Source organism: Papio anubis, chromosome 1, assembly GCF_008728515.1.
Source record: "Papio anubis isolate 15944 chromosome 1, Panubis1.0, whole genome shotgun sequence".
Classification (NCBI taxonomy): Eukaryota; Metazoa; Chordata; class Mammalia; order Primates; family Cercopithecidae; genus Papio; species Papio anubis.
In genome coordinates, this window is record NC_044976.1 from 42179532 (window position 1) to 42201482 (window position 21951).

The 21951-nt window shown below is 43.7% G+C and overlaps 1 protein-coding gene and 1 pseudogene across 15 annotated transcripts in view; both read left to right on the forward strand.

Moving 5' to 3' along the window:
* ST3GAL3 (ST3 beta-galactoside alpha-2,3-sialyltransferase 3) overlaps nucleotides 1-21951 on the forward strand; it is a 230305-nt gene that overhangs the window by 2437 nt on the left and 205917 nt on the right. The window lies entirely within an intron of this gene.
* Nucleotides 6881-6974, forward strand: LOC116272083 (annotated as a pseudogene).

Genomic DNA, 21951 nt, shown 5'->3' on the forward strand with positions numbered 1-21951 from the left:
ATCGCGCCACTGCTCTTCAGCCTGGGCAACAAGAGTGAAACTCAGTCAAAAAGAAAAAAAAAGAAATCCTCCACCTCAGCCTCCCAAAGTGCTGGGAATATAGGCGTGAACCACCACACCTAGCCCATTGTCGCTTTTCTGATTCACCTCAGCTACTTGGAATAACAGTTCTCTCAACCCAGAAGCTGTACCTTAAATTTATTCTTATTTTTCTTCTTTTTTTCTCCCCTGTGTTTTTGGTTGGGTGCCAGCTCTTGTTGACCCTACTTCCACACTGTTTCTGGCATCTGCTTCTGTTTTTGAGTCAGAGCCTCCCTCTGTCGCCCAGGCTGGAGTGCAGTGGCCCCATCTTAGCTCACTCCAACCTCCACCACCCGGGTTAAAGTAATTCTCCAGATCTCAAGTGATCTGCCCACCTTGGCCTCCCAAAGTGCTGGGATTATAGGCGTGAGCCTCCGTACTCAGTCTGGCATCTGCTGCTTTTCACTCCTACTGTCATCACACTGATTTGGGGCCATTGGACCATTCCTGTGAATTACCACAGAAACCCCCTAACATTTTTTTCCTTCCTCCCCTCTATTATCTGTACTGCCATCACTTCCAAGTTTGTCACTTCTCCAGCCAGGACTTTGAATGGCTCCCCATTATCTGTTGGGTTAGGCACAGACCAGCCTGGCATGGGCAATATGGGCAAACTGATTTCTTGCCATTCTCATATTTTCCAGGTCAGTGGAACTATTTGCTCTTTGTGTTTTGCTGTTTGTGCTCTGTATCTTTGCTCATGTTGGCTTTTTCTATCTTAAGTAGTCTCCTTGACCCTAATTGTTCTTATGTGTGTTTCAGGGCCATTTGATACAGAACTTCCTTTGTGAAGCTTGTCTGTACTTCTCTTCCCATCTGGATGAGATGTCTGTCCTCTTTAAGTTTAAAGTTTAAACCACCATAACATTAGAGTCTGCCTTTTTGCGATAACTGCCTTAAATCCTGCTTCTACCCACAATATAAGACTGAAGCTATTTCAAGACATAGACTGTCCTCTTCATCATCCAACTTTGTACATAGTAGGTACTTGGCAAATATATTTTATATTGAAAATAGCTTTGAACCAGGATGGAGGCAAAGATAATTCTTTATCCAAACAAAATGTTTGTCATTAAAATCTATAAATAAAGTTGTTTATGTGAGAGAATCCCTTACTGAGAGATCTGTATTGATATAGATACCTTGGATTAGGTTGCACTAACAAAAACCTCAAGACTTCAGTGGCGTAACAGAACAAAACTTGACTTCTCATTCATGTGATGTGTCCAGCATGAGTGTACAGGAAACTCTTCACAGTCACTCAGGGACTGAGGCTGATAGAAACTCCATCTTAATATGGTACTGCCATGACCATTTTGATTAAATGAAAAGATAGTAGTCAAGTGGATACTGGCTTTTCAAGTTTCTGTCCCACTATGGCATATGTCACTTTCATTCACATTTTCATTAGCCAAAGCAAGTCACAGCCATGCCTAACTTTAAAGAAGGTTAGAGAATTTCAGTGTTAGCATATGTCTGGGAAGCAAAGAGCCAGAAATATTTGGTGCATAGCACTAATGACTGCTACCTCGTCTATGGTATCACAGCCCATTGTAAGATTAGAGGTAGCACATCAGATGGGCTGCTAGAGGCAAACATTGACAGTAGCAAGAAATGATAGCTCTAACTAGGCATGGGGTAGTGGTAGATTCAGAGTCAAAACTCTTACAAGCACTTGTAAGTGCTCACAGGCCAAGGGTGTTGATACAAGGGCAGTCTGTTACATCCCGGTTATAACAGTCATTCCTGAAGAATGTCTTTTACGAAACTTACTGTGTTACAGCATTCTTAGTAACAAATACAGCAGTGGTTCTGAGGTAGCAAAAAATAAAAGTTAAATTATATTCAAGGTATTCAATTTATAAGAAATCGGGAAATGTGTAATAATTTTAGGTGCATTTTCACTCAAATGGTGAAAATTAAAAAATAATCTTAGTTTAGGCCAGGTGCAGTGGCTCACGCCTGTAATCCCAGCACTTTGGGAGGCCAAGGCGGGTGGATCACAAGGTCAGGAGATCAAGACCATCCTGGCTAACACGGTGAAACCCCGTCTCTACTAAAAATACAAAACAATTAGCCGGATGTGGTGGCGGGCGCCTGTAGTCCCAGCTGCTCAGGAGGCTGAGGCAGGAGAATGGCGTGAACCTGGGAGGTGGAGCTTGCAGTGAGCCGAGATTGCGCCACTGCACTCCAAGCCTGGGCGATAGAGCGAGACTCCATCTGAAAAAAAAAAAGAAAAAAAACCAAATCTTAATTTAACCTTACTGGTTTAATTGAACCTATGCAACTTGGTATTTGGGGAGGAGGTGAAAACTTTTGACAGACAGTAGAAACAGTACCGGTTGGAGCCCTGGTTCAGGAGACAGAAGATTTGGGTTCAGATCTTGGGTCTTCCACTATTAATAGTTGTCTGACATTAAGCAGGAATCTTATTTTTGAGCCTCAGTTTCCTCATCAGTGAAATGCATTGGGCAGTGGTGAGAAACAAGTCAGTTCATGTAAAATGCTTTGCAGAGCACGTGGTTCAAAGTAAGCACTCATGATCAGAGTGCTTCTAACTAGCTGCAGCAAGATTAGAAGAAACTTGAGAAATCAGGTAAGGAACCCTCAGAGATACAGGTAGAAGGGTTCCCCTGGATTTCCACACCTTTTTTCTCCCTTGGACAGCATCCCTACTGTATCTTATTTTCACATTTTTATTATTTTATGTGATTGTATACATTTCTGTCTCTCCTAGACCAGGTACTCTCATCATTCCACAAATGCGTACTGAACATGAGCTCTGCCAGGCTCTGTGCTAGGTGGTGGCTTGATAGGTATGAAGGACATGTCCCTGGCCTCAGAGAGCCTCCAGTCTAGTAGCACCAGAAGCAAGTAAAGAATACATTATAACCAGATGCAGTTAGAATACATTATAACAAGGTCTGTGGTTGAGGGTCTTGTGGGATCTTCTAAAAGCGCACCTGATATCATGGGGAATATGAGTAGTGGTTTTCTAAGGAAGTTCACATCTGACCTACATCTTGAAAAATCAGTAGTTACTAGCTAGGTGGATATGGGTTTAAAAAGCTTTTCACACAGGCAACAATGTGTGCCGTGGCCTAGAAGCAAAGAATGTGGCTACATCCTAAAGACACTGGTGTGGCAGGAGTACGGAGCCTGTTTGGGGAGTGTGTGGGAAATGAGGCTGCAGAAATCGGTCAAGAATAGATGTGAAGGTCTTTGTGAGTTCTGGAATTAGAGCTGTATCCTGAAGGTGATTAGGTGCCACTGAAGGATTCGAAGATAGAGACTTGATCAGCTTCGCCTTTCAGGAACATCACTGTGTGGAAGAGGCAGAATAGTGAATAGCTATTTCCCTCACGTGGGGAGTTCTGAGGTTTGCAGCCATAGTACCATGCCTACTACACAAGAGTCATAAAATATGCAGGATGAGAGGTTAGAATGAGGTGAGACTGAACGGAAGGCTGGTTAGGCTGCTGCAATATGTGAGGGGCATGTCTGTGTACTTCCTAGGGCTAGATGAGCAGCAGACCAGGATTTCAGTAATAGCCTCACCAGTTTCTATTGTGTCACCTTGGATAGGCTTCAGAATCTCATGTCTTCTTGGTTTTCAAATTTGGAAAATGAGCACAAAGGTTCCTACCTTGCGAGGTTGCTCTGAGGATTGGAGGGAATAGATATAAAAAGCCTGGTCTTGTGCTATTAATAGATATATACAAACAATAGTTTAACAATAAAAACAACAGCTGTAATATTTCTAATCTTTAGTATATTACCTGGTTCATGGTAGGTGATCACTAGTCTTAAATCTCACTGCCTAAAGATGCCAACATTGGCCGGGAGCGGTGGCTCAAGCCTGTAATCCCAGCAGTTTGGGAGGCCGAGGCGGGCAGATCACGAGGTCAGGAGATTGAGACCATCCTGGCTAACAAGGTGAAACCCCATCTCTACTAAAAATACAAAAAAATTAGCCGGGCGTGGTGGCAGTCGCCTGTAGTTCCAGCTACTCGGGAGGCTGAGGCAGGAGAATGGCGCGAACCTGGGAGGCGGAGCTTGCAGTGAGCTGAGATCGCGCCGCTGCACTCTAGCCTGGCGACAGAGCGAGACTCCGTCTCAAAAAAAAAAAAAAGATGCCAACATTGTGGGATTTTTTTTTTGTTTGTTTGTTTTTTGAGACAAGGCCTCACCCTATCACCCAGGCTGGAGTGCACTGGCATGATATGATCATGACTCAGTGCAGCCTCAACCTCCCAGGCTCAGGTGATCCTCCCACCTCAGCCTCTCAAATAGCTGGTACCACAGGCACGCACGCACCACCACACCCAGCTAATTTTTTGTATTTTTTGTAGAGATGTGGTTTCACCATATTGCCCACACTGGTCTCGAGCTCTTAGGCTTAAGCAATCTGCCTGGCTCTGCCTACCGAAGTGCTGGGTTTACACGCGTGAGCCACCACGCCCCGCCACGTTGTGGTTTTATTTATGCATTTATTTTATTCTTTTTCTCACCATTATACTAACAAGGATATGCATTTTAAGTGATTGATGATGCCGGGCTGGGAGTGTTAGGCATAAGGGAATTACTTTGAGATCAAAAAGAGACAGTTGATAAGAATACCATACGGCCTGGGTGCAGTAGCTCATACCTGTGATCCCAGCACTTTGGGAGGCTGAGGCGGGCAGATCACCTGAGGTTAGGAGTTCGGGGCCAGCCTGGCCAATGTGTTGAAACCTCGTCTCTATTGAAAATACAAAAAGTAGGCCGGGCGCTGTGGCTCATGCCTGTAATCCCAGCACTTTGGGAGGCCGAGGCAGGCGGATCATGAGGTCAGGAGATTGAGACCATCCTGGCTAACACGGTAAAACCCCGTCTCTACTAAAAATACAAAAAATTAGCTGGGTGTGGTGGCGGGCGCTTGTAGTCCCAGCTACTCAAGAGGCTGAGAAAGGAGAATGGTGTGAACCCGGGAGGTGGAGCTTGCAGTGGGCTGAGATCGGGCTACTGCACTCCAGCCTGGGCGACAGAGCGAGACTCTGTCTCAAAAAAAAAAAAAAAAAAAACCTCACCAGATGGGGTTGCTAAAACATACACACTTCTCCTTGGCCTGTCATTGTTGACTTTTCTTCCCCCTGAAATTTTGCTCCTCCTCAGTCATCTTCTGATGATTTTTTTAAAGATGATAATGGAAGTTTAGTTCGTATTTATTCTCCATTAGATTCTTTATCTGATCATCCTGGCTTGACATGAGTTCCTCCTCTCTGAACTCCTGTAGGACTTAATTTATGTTACTCTGATGAAATGTCATCTACTGCCTTGGCCTATTATTTGTCTATATATCATAAATTTACTCTTCCTTGATGTCAGTTTTTCTTGCAAAGTAACTGAAAGGTGGCATGTTCATGTATTTTTAACACTGAACCCTTTTGTTTGGAATATGTTAAGTCAGGAAATTCTATTACTGAGGATTTAAAGTATGTAGCGGTGGTTCTCAGACTCTTTAGTCTCAGGATTCCCTTAAAGTTTAAAAATTATTGAGTATTCCCAAATAACTTTCATCTTTGTGAGTATTGTCTGTTGATATTTAATGTTTTAAAAATCACTGAGTACAAAAAAAATGATAAAAAATGTTCTTGGCTGGGTGCGGTGGCTCACGCCTATAATCCCAGCACTTTGGGAGGCCGAAGTGGGGGGATCGCTTGAGCTCAGGAGTTTGAGACCAGCCTGGGCAACATGGTGAAACCCCATCTCTACCAAAAATACAAAAAAGTTAGCCAGGCGTGGTCGCACACTCCTCTGGTACCCCCTACTTGGGAGGCTGAGGTGGGAAGATTGCCTGAGCCTGGGAGGCAGAGGTTGCAGTGAGCCGAGATCATGCCACTGCACTCCAGCCTGGGGGACGAAGTGAGACTCTGTCTAAAAAAAAAAAAAAAAAAGTTCAGCCTGGGTAACATAGTGAGACTACATCTCTTCAGAAAATTAAAAAATTAGCCAAGCATGGTGGCACATCCCTGTAGTCCCAGTTACTAGGGAGGCTGACAGCAGGATTGCCTGAGCCTAGGAGGTTGAGGCTGCACTGAGCTGTGATCATGGCAGTACACTTCAGCATGGGTGACAGAGTGAGACCCTGTCTCAAAAATCACAGTAACCCACAAGCACGCATACTGTTAACTGGGAGAATAATCGTGGTCACCTCATCATGTTATGTAACCTCTAGAAAACTGCTGGACGCTCATAAGAGAACGAGAGTGAACAAGGCAAATAAGGTCTTAGAATTATTGTGAAAATAGTTCTGAACTCGTGGACCCCCTGAAAGGGTCTTGGGGACCCTTGAGGGTCCTTGGACTACACTTTGAGAACTGCTGGTATATAGATAAGAGTTTTTGTGTGACTTTTATATTCTTTTGGTAACAACGTAAGGATGGAAACATTAAAAACGTCTATTTTCAAAATGCACTCAACAGTTTTCTTTAAAAAACAGCTAGTTTCTAGCCTTTGATAATATTAATGGCAGAAACCACAATTTTGCATCAACCGAAATAGATGTTTATCTTGGAAGGGCAGCTGTTTGTCTATTTGGAGTATCTGCTAGGTGCCATGCTACTTATATTTGCCATCCCAGGAAAGGTCACCAAACTGAGAACAGCAACATTTTTGTAGAAGAAAAATACGTAACTGCTCTTAAAGTTCTAAAACAGATGATAACTGGAAAACTTCTTCATGGTGCACGTTTCAGAGTTTCTCACTGTCTCATTGTCAAGTTTAGTTATGATCCTATTTAAAATATCCTATTACGGGCTTGCTTTGGCAGCACATAAACTAAAATTGGAACGATAAAGAGAAGATTAGGATGACACACAAATTTATGAAGTGTTCCATAAAAAAATCTTTTTAACATCCAATTTTTACGAAAGTAATCATATTGATGTCATCTGTACTGCATGAACCGTTCTACATTAGGACGTGAATGAGTGAGTGGCAGTACCACACGCTCCACGCTGTGGAATTTTCACACTTCCTGAGGAGTCTTCCTGAACCTCATGTGCCACAGACATCTGACTCAGGGACTTAGGAGGCCAGTGTCCATGAAATTAAATACCAGAGAAGTTTATAAATAGGAGTTGTAGTATTTTTCTTCCAATACCCTGCTGAATCACGTTGAGTGCCCTTCAAGGTGTACATCCCCTCTGAGGGCAAATGACCTGGGCTGTTATAATGGCCTCTTCTTGCTCTGTGCTTAGCCTTCTCCAGTCTGTTCTCCATATTGCTACACAAGCAGCCTTTCTAAAACAGATTTATGTCATATCTCTATGTACGTGATTCCCCATTGCCAATGGGATAAATTTCAGGCTCCTTAGCATGGCTTATAATCCCTCTCCTGCCCTTCTGCTTCAGCTTCCCAGAGTCAGTTTAATTCAGGCAACACCTCTGAAGCTTTTCCTGAGCCTCCCAGACAGTTATTAATTGCCATAATCTCATAACATCTGTTCCTTGTTTATACCATAACTGCATGCATCACTCTGCTCCTTGAGGGCAGGCACCACTCCCTGTGTGCCCACTGCTTTACTCAGGTGTGTAATAATGGCTTTTGCTGGGACTGTTAAGATGGCATAGCTGCTGGCGTAGTTCTATTTACTTTGCAACAGTCCAGCATAGTTTTTCTAAAATATGTCTTTCCTTTCTAAAAAAATATATGAGGAGATAAACAATATGGAACTACTGCATAGGCCTAAAACATGTAAAGTTTCAGAAATAATAGCAAGGAAAGGTAACGTTTATGTTTTCTTTTTCTTTTCTTTTCTTTTTTTTTTTTTTTTTTTTTGAGATGGGGCCTTGCTCTATTGCTTAGGCTGGAGTGCAGGGATGCAATTATGGCTACTGCAGCCTTGACCTCCTGGGCTCAAGTCTTAGCCTCCTGAGTAGCTGGGATTACAGGTGCACATCACCATGCCCTGGTAATTTTTTTTTTCTTTTGTATTTTTTTGTAGAGATAGGGTTTTGCCGTGTTGCCCAGGCTGGTCTCAAACTCCTGAACTCAAATAATACACCCATTTTAGCCTCCCAAAGTGTTGGGATTACAGGCGTCAGCCACCGTGCCCGGCCTATATTTTCTGATGATGTATTTTACACATACAAGAACAGAACAAATAATTATATCATCATTAAATCTTTTTTTTTTTTTTTTTTTTTTTAATGAGACGGAGTTTCCCTCTTGTTGCCCAGGCTGGAGTGCAATGGCACGACCTTGGCTTACTGCAACCTCCACCTCCCGGGTTCAAGCGATTCTCCTGCCTCAGCTTCCCGAGTAGCTGGGGTTACAGGCATGTGCCACCACGCCCGATTAATTTTTGTGCTTTTAGTAGAGACGGGGTTTCTCCATGTTGGCTGAAACTCCAGGCTGGTCTTGGACTCTGCACCTCGGGTGATCCACCCACCTTGGCCTCCCAAAGTGTTGGGATTAGAGGCATGAGCCACCGTGCCTGGCCCTATCGTTAAATTTTTTCTTTTTTTTGAGACGGAGTCTCGCTCTGTCACCCAGGCTGGAGTGCAGTGGCGCAGTCTCGGCTAACTGCAGGCTCCCCGCCGCCGGGTTCACGCCATTCTCCTGCCTCAGCCTCCCGAGTAGCTGGGAGTACAGGCGCCCATCACCACACTTGGCTAATTTTTTGTATTTTTAGTAGAGATGGAGTTTCACCATGTCAGCCAGGATGGTCTCCTTCTCCCGAACTCGTGATCCGCCCACCTCGGCCTCCTGAAGTGCTGGGATTACAGGCGTGAGCCACCGCGTCCAGCTATCATTAAATCCTAATATGCCATCTTGCTTGAGTTTTTTTTTTTATTTTTTAAAGAAAGAGGACATTACATTTTTACTGAAAGGCTTCCTAATGTGTTTTTCCCTTATCCTTCCTTCAATAGGAAAAAGCCACTGCTTGAGTTAAAGGTTTTTAAAGTTCCCATACATGTTTTTATCCTTCTGCTACAACTTTTTTTTTTTTTTTTTTTAGGATGGCATCTCACTCATCACCCAGGCTGGAGTGCATTGGTGCAGTCTTGGTTCACTGCAACCTCTGCCTTGAACACCTAGGCTGGAGTGCAATGGGGTGATCTTGGCTCACTGCAACCTCCACCTCCCAGGTTCACATGATTCTCCTGCCTCAGCCTCCCAAGTAGCTGGGATTACAGGGGCCCACCACCACGCCTCGTTAATTTTTGTATTTTTAGTAGAGACAGTGTTTCACCATGTTGTCCAGGCTGGTCTCCACCCCCTGACATCAGGTGTTCTGCTTGCCTCGGCCTCCCAAAGTGTTGGGATTACAGGCATAAGCCACCACACCAGGCCTCTTACCTACTTCTAAAGGGAGTATCTGGCCAGTGACAAAGTATTTTTCAGCTTTACTCTTCTGTTCTCTATTTTTAAAACCGTTGTAGATCATCTGATTTCTACGCAGGAAGTCACTGACTACTCATCTTGCAGGAGTCTGGATCCAATTAAAAGATAAATCACATGGTAACTTGACTAGATAAGGTTTAATATAAGGATTACTCAACTATTACAGAGAATTGGAGTAATGCAAGATTGGCTAATAAGAAGTAAAGAAATAAGCACATAGAAAGATAGTTAGCATCATCAGCTTTCAGGGGAGTGCAGATCAAAACTACCATGAGATGCTACCTCACACTCTATGGTGGCTGGAATCAAAACAGCAGATAAGAATAAGCAGTGGTTTGGGGCCAGGTATGGTGGCTTATGCTTGTAATCCTAGCACTTTGGAAGGAGGCTGAGATGGACAGATTGCCTGAGCTCGGGAATTCGAGACCAGCCTGGGCAACATGGTGAAATCCCGTCTCTACTAAAATACAAAAACAAATCAGCCAGGTGTGGTGGCAGGTGTCTGTAATCCTAGCTACACGGGAGGCTGAGGCCCGAGAATTGCTTGAACCTGGGAGGCTGAGGTTGCAGTGACCCGAGACCATGCCATTGCCCTCCAGCCTGGGCAACAAAGAGTGAGACTCTGTCTCAAAAAAAAAAAAAAAAAAAGAATAAGCAGTGGCTTGGGAGGCTGAGGTGGGCAGATTGCTTGAGGTCAGGAGTTCGAGACCAGCCTGGCCAACATGGCAAAACCCCGTCTCTACTAAAAATACAAAAATTAGCCAGGTGTGGTGGTGGGTGCCTGTACTCCCAGCTACTCTGGAGGGTGAGGCAGGAGAATCACTTGAAACCGAGAGGTGGAGATTTCAGTGAGCTGAGATCATGCCACTGCATTCCAGCCTGCGTGACAGAACAAGACTCTGTCTCAAAAAAAAAAAAAGAATAAGCGATGGCTCACACCTATAATCCCACCACTTTGGGATTTGAGGTGGGAGGATTACTTGAGCCCAGGAGTTAGAGACCATCCTGTGCAACACAGTGAGACCCCATCTTTACAAAAAATAGGATCATTAGCCGGGCATGTAGTCCCAGCTACTCAGGAAGCTGAGGCAGGAAGATTGCTTGAGCCCAGGAGGTTGCAGCTGCACTACGCCAAGGTCATACCGCTGCACTCCAACTTGGGCCAAAAAGTGAGACCCTGTCTCGTAAAGAAAAAGAGAGTAAGTGTTAGAGCTGGCAATGTGGAGAAATTGGAGTGCTCTGCTGGTGGGAATGTAAAATGTATGGCCACTTTGGGGAACACGCTGTCATTTCTTCAAGCAGTTAAACGTAGAATTACCATGCAACCAGGAGATTTCATTCTAGGTGTCCTAGTCCATTTTGTGTTACTATAACAGTAGCTGAGACTAGGTAATTTATAAAAAACAGATTTATTTCTTACAGTTTCGGAGGCTGGGTAGTCCAAGATCAAGGGGCTGGCATCTGGTGAGGGCCTCCTTGCTGTATCATCTCATGGCAGGACCTGGAAGGGCAAGAGAGAGTGAGGGAGAGGGAGAAAGAGACTGAACTCACCGCCTCAAGCCCTTTGATGATTGGCATTAATCCGTTCATGAGGGTGGAGCCCTCATGACCTAAATACATCTCATTAGGCTGCACCTCCCAGCACTGTTGTACTGGGGATTAAGTTTCCAACATACGCTTTTTTGGGGGACATATTCAAACCGCGGCTCTAGTTACATACCCAGTTCCACTCTTAGGTATATGCCCAAGAGTATGTCCATACAAAAATGTGTACATGAAGGTTCATAGCAGCATTATCCAGCCAAAAAGTAGAAACAACCCAAATGTCTTGCCAGCTGATGAATGGATAAATAAAATATGGTATATTCCTAGGATGAAATAGTATTCAGCAATAAAAAGCAATGAAGTACTGGGCCAGGCATAGTGGCTCATGCCTATAATTCTAGCACTTTGGGAGGCTGAAGCAGGAGGATCGCTTGAGGCCAGGAGCTCAAGACCAGCCTGGGAAACATGGTGAGACCCCTGTGTCTACAAAAGTAAAAAATTAGCCAGGCGTGGTAGTACATGACTGTAGTGTCAGCTATTTGGGAGGCTGAGGTAGGAGGATCACTTGAGCCGCATAGTTGGAGGCTGCAGTGTGTCATGATCGTACCACTGCACTCTAGCCTGTACAACAGAGCAAGACCCTGTCTCTTAAAAAAAAAAAAAAAAAGAAAGAAAGAAATGAAGTACTGATACACACTACAATATGCTTGAACCTTGAAAACCTTGTGCTCTGCATTGGTTCTCTATGCCTATATGGAAAAAAAGCATTATGCTAATTGAAGGAAGCCAATCAAAAAGGACCATATATTGTATGATTCCATTTTGAAATGTCCAGAATAGGCAAACCCATAGAGATAGAAAGTAGATTAGGGCTGGGAGAATAGGGGATTTTGGGGAAAGGCAGTGACAGCTAAGGGGTACAGGGTACCTTTTTTAGGGTAATGAGAAAATTATAAAATTATGATGTTCACACAACTTTGTGAACTCTGAATATACTAAAAGCCACTGAATTGTACACTTTGGGTGAATTGTGTAGTATGTGAAGGATATCTCAATAAAGCTGTGAAAAAGAGATAAGGAGAGCTCTAAAGAATATAGAAATAGCAGATATAAGGAGCAACCACCACCCTGGGCTGAGATACAGCACCGGACAAGGAGCCCTTTTCCTCCTCTACTGCCACTACCACCCCCGGCTGAGATCCAGACTTGGTGTAGTGTCTCACTGGATGGCAGAGAAGTGACTGATGCTGCGTGGCAGAATTTGCCAGAAATCTGCCCTCTAGGGTGCTAAGGAAAGCTGTTTACAGTTAGGTGTCTCAGCTGAGGTACTCTACTACAAAACTGCCCAAGAGGGCTCCTGGGGAAGGTTGCTGACTGTGGGACCCTGGAAAGCCATGGATGTTGCTGGGGCCTGCTGAGCAGAGCACACTGGGAGCTGGGAGCCAAACCCTTTTCTTTCTGCAATGTTTCACAAGCACCCTCTACTGACAATGCTTGACTTCACTCCAGCTGGCAAAAGAAAAATATTTCAAGGGCCCAAATTAACTTTGCAGGGTAGTCAAAAAGGATGAATTTGGAGTCGAGAGGCGAAATAAGTCTGTGACTGGCACAGTGGATAATTGGGATCTCAGCATACCTGTCCCTTTTTTATTTCCTTTTGAGATCTTCAGGTTATCCTTGCCACCTTGGCTATTGTGGTTTGGAGAAGCTTGGAAGCTGTATCTTTGGGCGAGCTTGCCCTCAGCCCCATTCCCTCTAATTATTTATTTTTGGATCTCTTTCTGTTCCATTTGCTTGGTTCCCTCTTTCAGACACCAGTTACGTTTGTGGTCGACCTCCTATGATTTCCATTGCTACATGTTTTTGCTTGATTTTTTGGGTTTGTTTTGAAAACCTTTTTTTTTTTTTTTTGAGACAAAGTGTTGCTCTGTCGCCCAAGCTGTTGTGCAGTGGCACAATCTCAGCTCACTGCAATCTCCGCCTTCCAGGTTCAAGTGATTCTCCTGCCTCAGCCTCCTTAGTAGCTGGGACTACAGGCACGCGCCCCCACGCCTGGCTAATTTTTGTATTTTTAGTAGAGACGGGGTTTCACTATGTCGGCCAGGCTGGTCTTGAACTCCTGACCTCATGATCCACCTGCCTTGGCCTCCCAAAGTGCTGGGATTATAGGCGTGAGCCACCTTGCCCCCCGAAAATATTTTAATTTTAATTTTTTATTTTATTTATTTATTCTTGAGACAGGATCTGGCTTTGTCTTTCAGGCTGGAGTACAGTGATGCCATCATGGCTCACTGCAGCCTTGAACTCTTGGGCTAAAGCTGACCTCAGCCTCCTGAGTAGCTGGGACTACAAGCATGTGCCACCACACCTGGCTAATTTTTGAAAAATTGTTTTGTAAAGACAGGGTTTCACCATGTTGCCCAGGCTGGTCTTGAACTCCTGGGCTCAAACAGTTCTCCCCCACTGGCCTCCTGAAGTGTTGAGATTATAGGAATGAGCCACTGGGCTGTTTTGGAAATCTTTTTAACTTTTTATTCTTTTTTCATTGTCTTGCTCATTTTTTTTTTTTTTTTTTTTAACCATTCTTGGCTTTCATGGCTCTTACTGTATTTTCAGCAATGTCTACTTTCTTCTGTCCCATTGAAGACTTTCATTTTTGTGATGGCGTTATTTTTCTTTCTTCACTTTTTTCGGAGTGCTATTATAATTTTATTTTATTTTAAACATTTTGCTGTTTTCCTCTGAGATTTGCCTTTAGTCTCTGCCCCTAGCTCTCATTTTACAGAGCCATTCGGGGGTGGGTGGGACTGGAAGGACCTTTGTTAATGGTCTTTGTCAGTTCTGTGAGGGAATTTTTTCTGTTGTATGGTCTTCATCTGCCATGCTTCACCCTTTCCCCTTCCTGCACTAATTCCTTTCTTCCTCTTTTGTTTCAGTATTTTTGTGTAGATTCTGTACTGATTCCTTTTTATTATTATTCTACTATAACTTTTCTTGTTATTTAGAGAAGCAGTATGATATATGACTGAAGCCAGATCATCTGGATTTGAATCTTGGCTCTGCCACTTATCAGCACTGTGATTTTGGACAAAATCTTTAGCTCTTTGTGCCTCAGTTTCTTCTCTGTAAAATGGGAATAAGTTCCAGAGTTATTAAGAACCTTCGGTTAGTTAATTCCTAGAAAACTTAGAACTGTGGCTGATCCACAGTAAATGCTGTATGAGTATTATCAATATTAATTATTTTGTCCCTAACAGTGACTTGTAATTAGGAAGTGCACAATGCTTCTGAATATAATGATTTCATAGATTGCTTGTTAATTAACTACTTAAATCTCCTTGGTCATGCATATTGTCTAAATAGCAGGGGTGCATTCAGCAAAAACATTTCTAAAAAATTCATAAGCTTTTTCAGTAAATGGTTTGGAAAGCTGGGTAATAAATACTATGTAATAATTTATAATTATCTTGGCAAAAAAATATTTACAGGAGACATGCACTGGAAATACTCTGTGGTTTTTTGCTCTGCATGATTTTGTCATAATTGAGTTCATATCCATTATGGCTGATATTTGAAGATCATCAGAATTCTGACATTTTAGACTAACCTAAAAATTATTGTATGTATAGTTCAGAAAATAATCATACTGTGGGATGTTTTAGGAACAGCAAGTTTGGTGTAGTTTGTTTTGGTGAGTTCAGATTTTTATACAATTTTCCTTTTTTGTTGTTGTTGTTTTTTTTTTTTTTTTTTGAGATGGAGTCTCGCTCTGTCATCCAGGCTGGAGTGCAGTGATGTGATCTCGGCTTACTGCAAGTTCCGCCTCTCAGGTTCACACCATTCTCCTGCCTCAGCCTCCTGAGTAGCTGGGACTACAGGTGCCTGCCACCACGCCCGGCTAATTTTTTGTATTTTTTTAGTAGAGATGGGGTTTCACCATGTTAGCCAGGATGGTCTCTATGTCCTGACCTTGTGATCTGCCCACCTCAGCCTCCCAAAGTGCTGGGATTACAGGCGTGAGCCACCGTGCCCGGCCTACAGTGTTCCTTTTATGGCTAATTAAGATAATCTAGTTTTCTATACCTTGTGTATTTCTTTTTTTTTTTTGAGCCAGAGTTTCGGCTCTTGTTGCCCAGACTGGAGTGCGATGGCTGAATCTCGGCTCACTACAACCTCTGTCTCCTGGGTTCAAGCAGTTCTCCTGCCTCAGCCTCCCTAGTAGCTGGGATTACAGGCATGCACCGCCACACCCAGCTAATTTTGTGTTTTTAGTAGAGACAGGGTTTCTCTGTGTTGGTCAGGCTGGTCTCGAACTCCCAACCTCAGGTGATCCGCCTGCCTCAGCCTCCCCAAGTGCTGAGATTACAGGCATGAGCCACTGTGCCTGGCTCTTTTTTTCTTTTCTTTTGAGATGGAGTTTTGCTCTTGTCCAGGCTGGAGTGCAATGGTGTGACCTCGGCTCACTGCCACCTTCGCCTCTTGAGTTCAAGCGATTCTCCTGCCTCAGCCTCCCGAGTAGCTGAGATTACAGGCATGTGCCACCATGCCTGACCAATTTTGTATTTTTAGTAGAAACAGAGTTTCACTATGTTGGTCAGGCTGGTCTTGAACTCCTGACCTAAGGTGATCTGCCTGCCTCGGCCTACCAAAGTGTTGGGCTTACAGGCATGAGCCACATGCCCGGCCCCCTTATGTATTTCTTTTCAAGCATACTGTAACTGATTGAATAATCAGTTAGTCAACAGACAGTTTTTGAGCACCTACCAGGGATAAAATGGTGAACAAAATAGACATGTTCCCTGCCTGGATCAGCCAGAATATAAATACCAAATTATTGTAAATACTTATAAAATTGTAAGTGCACAGTGTAATGGGATAGGGATCTATAGGTGTGGTAGGAATATATGACAGGGAGACCTAACCTGAAGCCTGGAGACAGATCATGCTTCCCTACAGAATTAAGGTTTTAGCTGAGACTTAAAAGGTAAGTAAGGGTTGGCTAGATGAAGTGGTGGGATCAGGAAGGCTTCAGCCTGACATTGGGAGGTGAATAAAGCGGTGGGTCGGAAGGGCTTCAGCCTGACATTGGAAGGGCATGATAAGTTGAAAACACCGAGAGAAGCTCCATGTTGCAGGCTCATAAAGAGATGAGGTGGCAAGAGATGTGGAGGAGAGGTGGGAAGGGGCCAGATATCTAGGCTTTTGTTTAAGGAGTCTGGGACTTTACCCTAAACATAATGGGAAATTTATGAAGTTTACGCCTGGGAGTGAAATAATCCTGTCACATTGGCTGCTGTGTGGAGAACTAATTGGGCAGGGGCAAGTAGGAGGATTACTAGGCTATTGTAGTAGTCCATGCAAAAGGTTATGGTGACTCGAATTAGGATGGTGGCAGTGAAGAGGGAGGGATGTGTAGCTTCAGGAAGTATTTAGGAGATAAAATTTGTAGGACTTGATTGATTATATGTGCAGGATGAGAGTGAGGAAGAGTCTAGTGTCAAGGCTAATTTCCAGGTTTCTTGTAGAAGCATCTGTGAAAGGGTTGACTTTGATTGAGACAGTAAATGCCAGAGGAAGAGGAAGTTCCTCAGGGTGAAACATCTAGATGATGAGGTATAGCAAGAAGTTAACATACTTGGACTTGGAACTCAGAAGGGTATCTAGACTGAATATGTAACTTTTGGGATAGTGACATAGTTTGGATATTTGTTCTCTCCAAATTTAATGTTGAAATTTGATCCCCAGTGTTGAAGGTGGAGCCTAGTAGGAGGTGTTTGGGTCATGGGGGCAGATCCCTCATGAACTGCTTGGTACAGTCCCTGCATAATGAGTGACTTCTCCCTCAGAGCTGGTTATTTAAAAGAGGGTGGCAACCCTTCCCTCTCTCTCTTCCCTCCTTTTCTTTGAGAGAGAGTCTCGTTCTATAGCCCAGGCTGGAGAGCAGTGGCGTGATCTGGGCTCACTGTAACCTCTGCCTCCCAGATTCAAGCGATTCTCCTGCCTCAGCCTCCTGAGTAGCTGGAATTATAGGCACGCACCACCACACCCGGCTAAGTTTTGTATTTTTAGTAGAGACGGGGTTTCACCATGTTGGCCGGTCTGGTCTCAAACTCCTGACCTCAGGTGATCCACCCGCCTCCGCCTCCCAAAGTGCTGGGATTACAGGCGTGAGCCACCGTGCCTGACCTCTCCTCTCCTGGCATATGATGTCTGCTCCCCTTCCCCTTCTGCCATGCATGAAAGCACACTGAAGCTCTCATCAGAAGTAGATGCTGGTGCCTTGCTTCTTATACAGCCTACAGAGCTGTGAGCCAAATAAACTCTTTTCTTTAGAATAATTACCCAATCTCAGGTATTTCTTTTTTCTTTTTTTATATACCAGTCTCAGGTATTTCTTTTTCCTTTTTTTTTTTAGACAGAGTCTCACTCTGTTGCCCAGGCTGGAGTGCAGTGGCATGATCTCAGCTCACTGCAACTTCTGCCTCCTGGGTTCAAGTGATTCTCCTGCCTCAGCTTCCCGAGTATTTGGGTTTACAGGCACACATCACCATGCCTGGCTAATTTTTGTATTTTGAGTAGATGGGGTTTCGCCATGTTGGCCAGGCTGGTCTTGAACTCCTGACCTCAGGTGATCTGCCTGCCTCAGCCTCCCAAAGTGCTGGAATTACAGGCATGAGCCACTGTGCCCAGCCTCAGGTATTTCTTTATAGCAAAGCAAATGGACTAAGAGTCAGCATAATGCTGGTAAATGAAGTCACAGAAGAGAGTGGCATTGCTTTGGGGATATCTGCAGAATGAGAATGTAAGAAAGCCTAAGATAGCACCCTGAGATGCTCTCTATATTTAAAATTGTTGTGCGTGTATGTATATATATGTATGCATATATATATATATGCATTCAAATTATACCTTTAGAATGTATTACTTTTTGGAATATGTACAAATTATATTGTGTCTAGAGTTGGGGAATATTATTGGAAATATATTTTATTTATTTACTTTTTGAGATAGGGTCTCACTCTGTTTCCCAGTCTGGATTGCAGTGGCGCAATCTCAGCTCACTGCAATGTCTGCCTCCCAGGCTCAAGTGATCCTTCTGCTTCAGCCCTATGAGTAGCTGAGACTACAGGCCCTCACCACTACACCTGGTTATTTTCTTTTTCTTTTTCTTTTTTTGTAGAGATAGGGTTTCGCCATGTTGCCCAGGCTGGTCTCAAACTCCTGAGCTCACGCCATCTGCCTTCCTCAGCCTCCCAAAGTGCTGGGATTACAGGCTATTTTATTTTTAAACAAACTCTTCCTGCGTGTTACTATATTTGAGGCACTATGCTGATAAATGCTAGTGATTTAACAGACCTAAGTTATAGGTTCTTGTTTTAGATTGTATGCTCATTATCTGCAGAGACAGAAAAAGAGGCAAGATGTTTTCTAAATGCTATGATAGAGGTGAGCATGGGATGTTATGGAGCACAGTCATAGTGTAGGGCTGTGATTAAGGAAAGCTTCCTGAAGGAGCTAACACTTGAACACAGTCCTGAAAGTTGAGTGGCAAAGAAGGCAGAGAAAGACTCTTACCACCTCTCACAGTTTCAGGGGCTGTATAAAGGTCAAATTGCTGGAGGACTGTAAATTGTCCATTGGATTTGGCACTTAAGAGGTCAGTGGTAAACTGACCCACAGTGACAGGTGGGATTAGAAGCCAGATTAGATCACAGAGTTGAAGAATGAATGAGAAGATAGAAGTCCTGTAAGGTGGGGCTTGCGTTTCTGTGTTTCAATGTCCTCGCTGCCTTGTGTAATCCCTAGCTCATAGTGTTTGTCCTATTAGCTTTGGATGGAAGAGAGCCACTTCCCTCTCTGGGATAAGATGCGCGTATGTGGAGAGGATGAGTCCAGATCGCTGTGCTCCATCTGCCTTCTAGAGGGAGCATCTGCAACTCTTTACCTGCATGCTTTTTTTTTTTTTTTTTGAGATGGAGTTTCACTCTTGTTGCTCAGGCTGCAGTGCAGTGGCGCAAACTTGGTTCACTACAACCTCCACCTGCCAGGTTCAAGCTATTCTCCTGCCTCAGCCTCCCAAGTAGCTGGGATTATAGGCATGCGCCACCATGCCCAGCTAATTTTGTATTTTTAGTGGAGACAGGAATTTACCATGTTGGTCAGACTGGTCTTGAACTTCTGACCTCAGGTGATCCACCCACCTCGGCCTCTCAAAGTGCTGGGATTACAGGCATGAGCCACTGAGCCTAGCCTGCATGCTTTTTTCTGACCATGCAGGGAGGCCAAGTGCAGTCCCACAGCCAGAATTCTCTGTCTTAATCTACTTCTAGCATTTTTATTTTTTATTTATCTTTTTCTCTCATGGTTGAGTGCCTGATACTCTTTTTAATTTAATTAATTAATTAATTTTTTTGAGACAGGGTCTCACTCTGTCACCCAGGCTGGAGTGTAGTGGCATGGTTCACTGCAGCCTCCACTTCCCAATCTTAAGTGATCCTCCCACCTCAGCCTCCTGAGTTGCTGGGACTACAGGCACGCACCACCATGCCTAGCTAATTTTTGTATTTTTTGTAGAGACAGGGTTTTGCCATGTTGCCCAGGCTAGTCTGGAACTCCTAGGGTCAAGTGATGTGCCTGCCTTGGCTTCCCAAAGTGCTGGGATTACAGGCGTGAGCCATCGCACCTGGCTTCATATTTTATTTTTCTAATTCAGTACTATACCAAAAGCATTTCTCTATATCATTAATTTTTTTTTTTTTTAGTTTATACAGCCATTTTAAGTGGCTGCATAAACTCTCATTTAGATGTTTATTTGAACATTTAGTTTAAAATTATTTTCCCTTTTTAACTTTTCATTTTGAAATAATTTCTCATTTACAAAAGAGTTGTAGAAATATTACAAAGAACTCCCATATATCCTCTTCAGCTAGCTTATTGTGATATCAGATTTCTCAATTGCAAAGTTACTCTGTTCCCCTCTCTTAATAGTAAATAGTGAGGAAATAGTTTAAAACTATTTTATATCTTATTTCTTATTTATTTATTTATGAGAGGGTCTTGCTGTGTCACTCAGGCTGGAGTGCAGTGGCATGATCTTAGCTCATTGCAGCCTCTAACTCTTGGGCTCAAGCAATCCTCCCTCCTCAGCCTCCCAAATAGCTGGGACTACAGGCACATGCCACTACGCCCAGCTAATCTTAACATTTTTTGTAGAGATGGAATTGTCCTGTGTTGCCCAGGCTGGGCAACTCGTGGCCTCATGTGATCCTCCTACCTTGTCCTCTCAAAGTGCTAGTATTACAGGCATGGGCTACTGTGCCTGGCCTATATCCCATTTCTTTTTCTTTTCTTGAGACAGAGTCTTGTTCTCTTGTCTAGGCTGGAGTGCAGTGGCAAGATCTTGGCTCACTGCATCCTCCGCCTCCTGAGTTCAAGCAGTTCTCCTGCCTCAGACACCCAAGTAGCTGAGATTACAGGTACATGCCACCATGCCTGGCTAATTTTTGTATTTTTAGTAGAGACAGGGTTTCCCCATGTTGGCCAGGCTGGTCTCAAACTCCTGACCTCAAGTGATCCACCCACCTCAGCCTCCCAAAGTGCCGGGATTACAAGCCTGAGTCACTGTGTCCGGCCCTGTATCCCATTTCTTGTAAAACTTGTAGGCATTACTTTTAGCATCCATTTATGTTTTTTATGTGAATTATTACTATAATGGTTCCTAAATGGTGATTTTCTAATTACATTATTCCTTCTACTTTCATCAGCTGTCATTTCACTCTGAGAGCTTTCTCCCCTCTTCGTTTATTAGATTCTTATTTAATGGATTATAATCTGTTATTATTAGTCTTTATCTTGATGCTGAATTGCTCCAAATCTTACCAGTAGGAGCTCCTAGGCTGGTTCCTTTTTCCTTTTGACCTATCCTCACTCTGTTTTCCCACTTTCAGGCACAGGTGGCCCAGACTTACCTCACGCCTTCTCTGCCCCAGCCTCGGAGTCAGCCATTCTTCCAAGAAGACCTGCTTCCTTTTTTTTTTTTTTTTTTTTTTAACAATTGTTTATTGAACTCCTGCTATATGCTATAAGATAATGAGCAAAACCAGATACAATTTCAGACCTGGAAGGAGAAAAGGGAGGTCGATATTAATCAAGTAATAACATTAATGGGGGCATTTCTCAAGTGAGAGAAGTGCACTAAGGAAAGAAATGTGATTCTATGATAGCGTAATAAAAGATCCTTGACTGGGGAGGGGCAGCATACCAGTAATTAACTGATCTGAAAAATCAGTAGAAATTAACTTGGTAAAAGTGGAAGTGGATGGCTGAGTGGGACCAGCATTCAGAAGGCAGGTGCCTGCAGAGAAAGTCATCAGTTTTAACAAGAAATGCTGTATCAGAGATGAAACTAAACTTACTCCTTATCTTTTCTTCTTGCTTTGGATATAACTTTGAAAAATCGTTTATGGGCCGGGCGCGGTGGCTCACGACTGTAATCCCAGCACTTTGGGAGGCCGAGGCGGGCGGATCACGAGGTCAGGAGATCGAGACTATCCTGGCTAACACGGTGAAACCCCGTCTCTACTAAAAATACAAAAAATTAGCCCAGCATGGTGGCGGGCGCCTGTAGTCCCAGCTACTCAGGAGGCTGAGGCAGGAGAATGGCGTGAACCCGGGAGGCGGAGCTTGCAGTGAGCCGAGATCGCGCCACTGCACTCCAGCCTGGGCGACAGAGTGAGACTCCATCTCAAAAAAAAAAAAAAAAAAAAAGAAAAATCGTTTATGCTGTCTTTAGCCTCATCCCTTCCCCAAACTTCACATTGTTCTGGGTTTTAGGTGTCTCAAATGTTTTTTTTTTTTTTTCTCCCCAAAGACCTATGACTTCTCTTGAATATTAAGTGCATTTTTCTATCTGTGTCCTAAACCTTTTTTTAAAA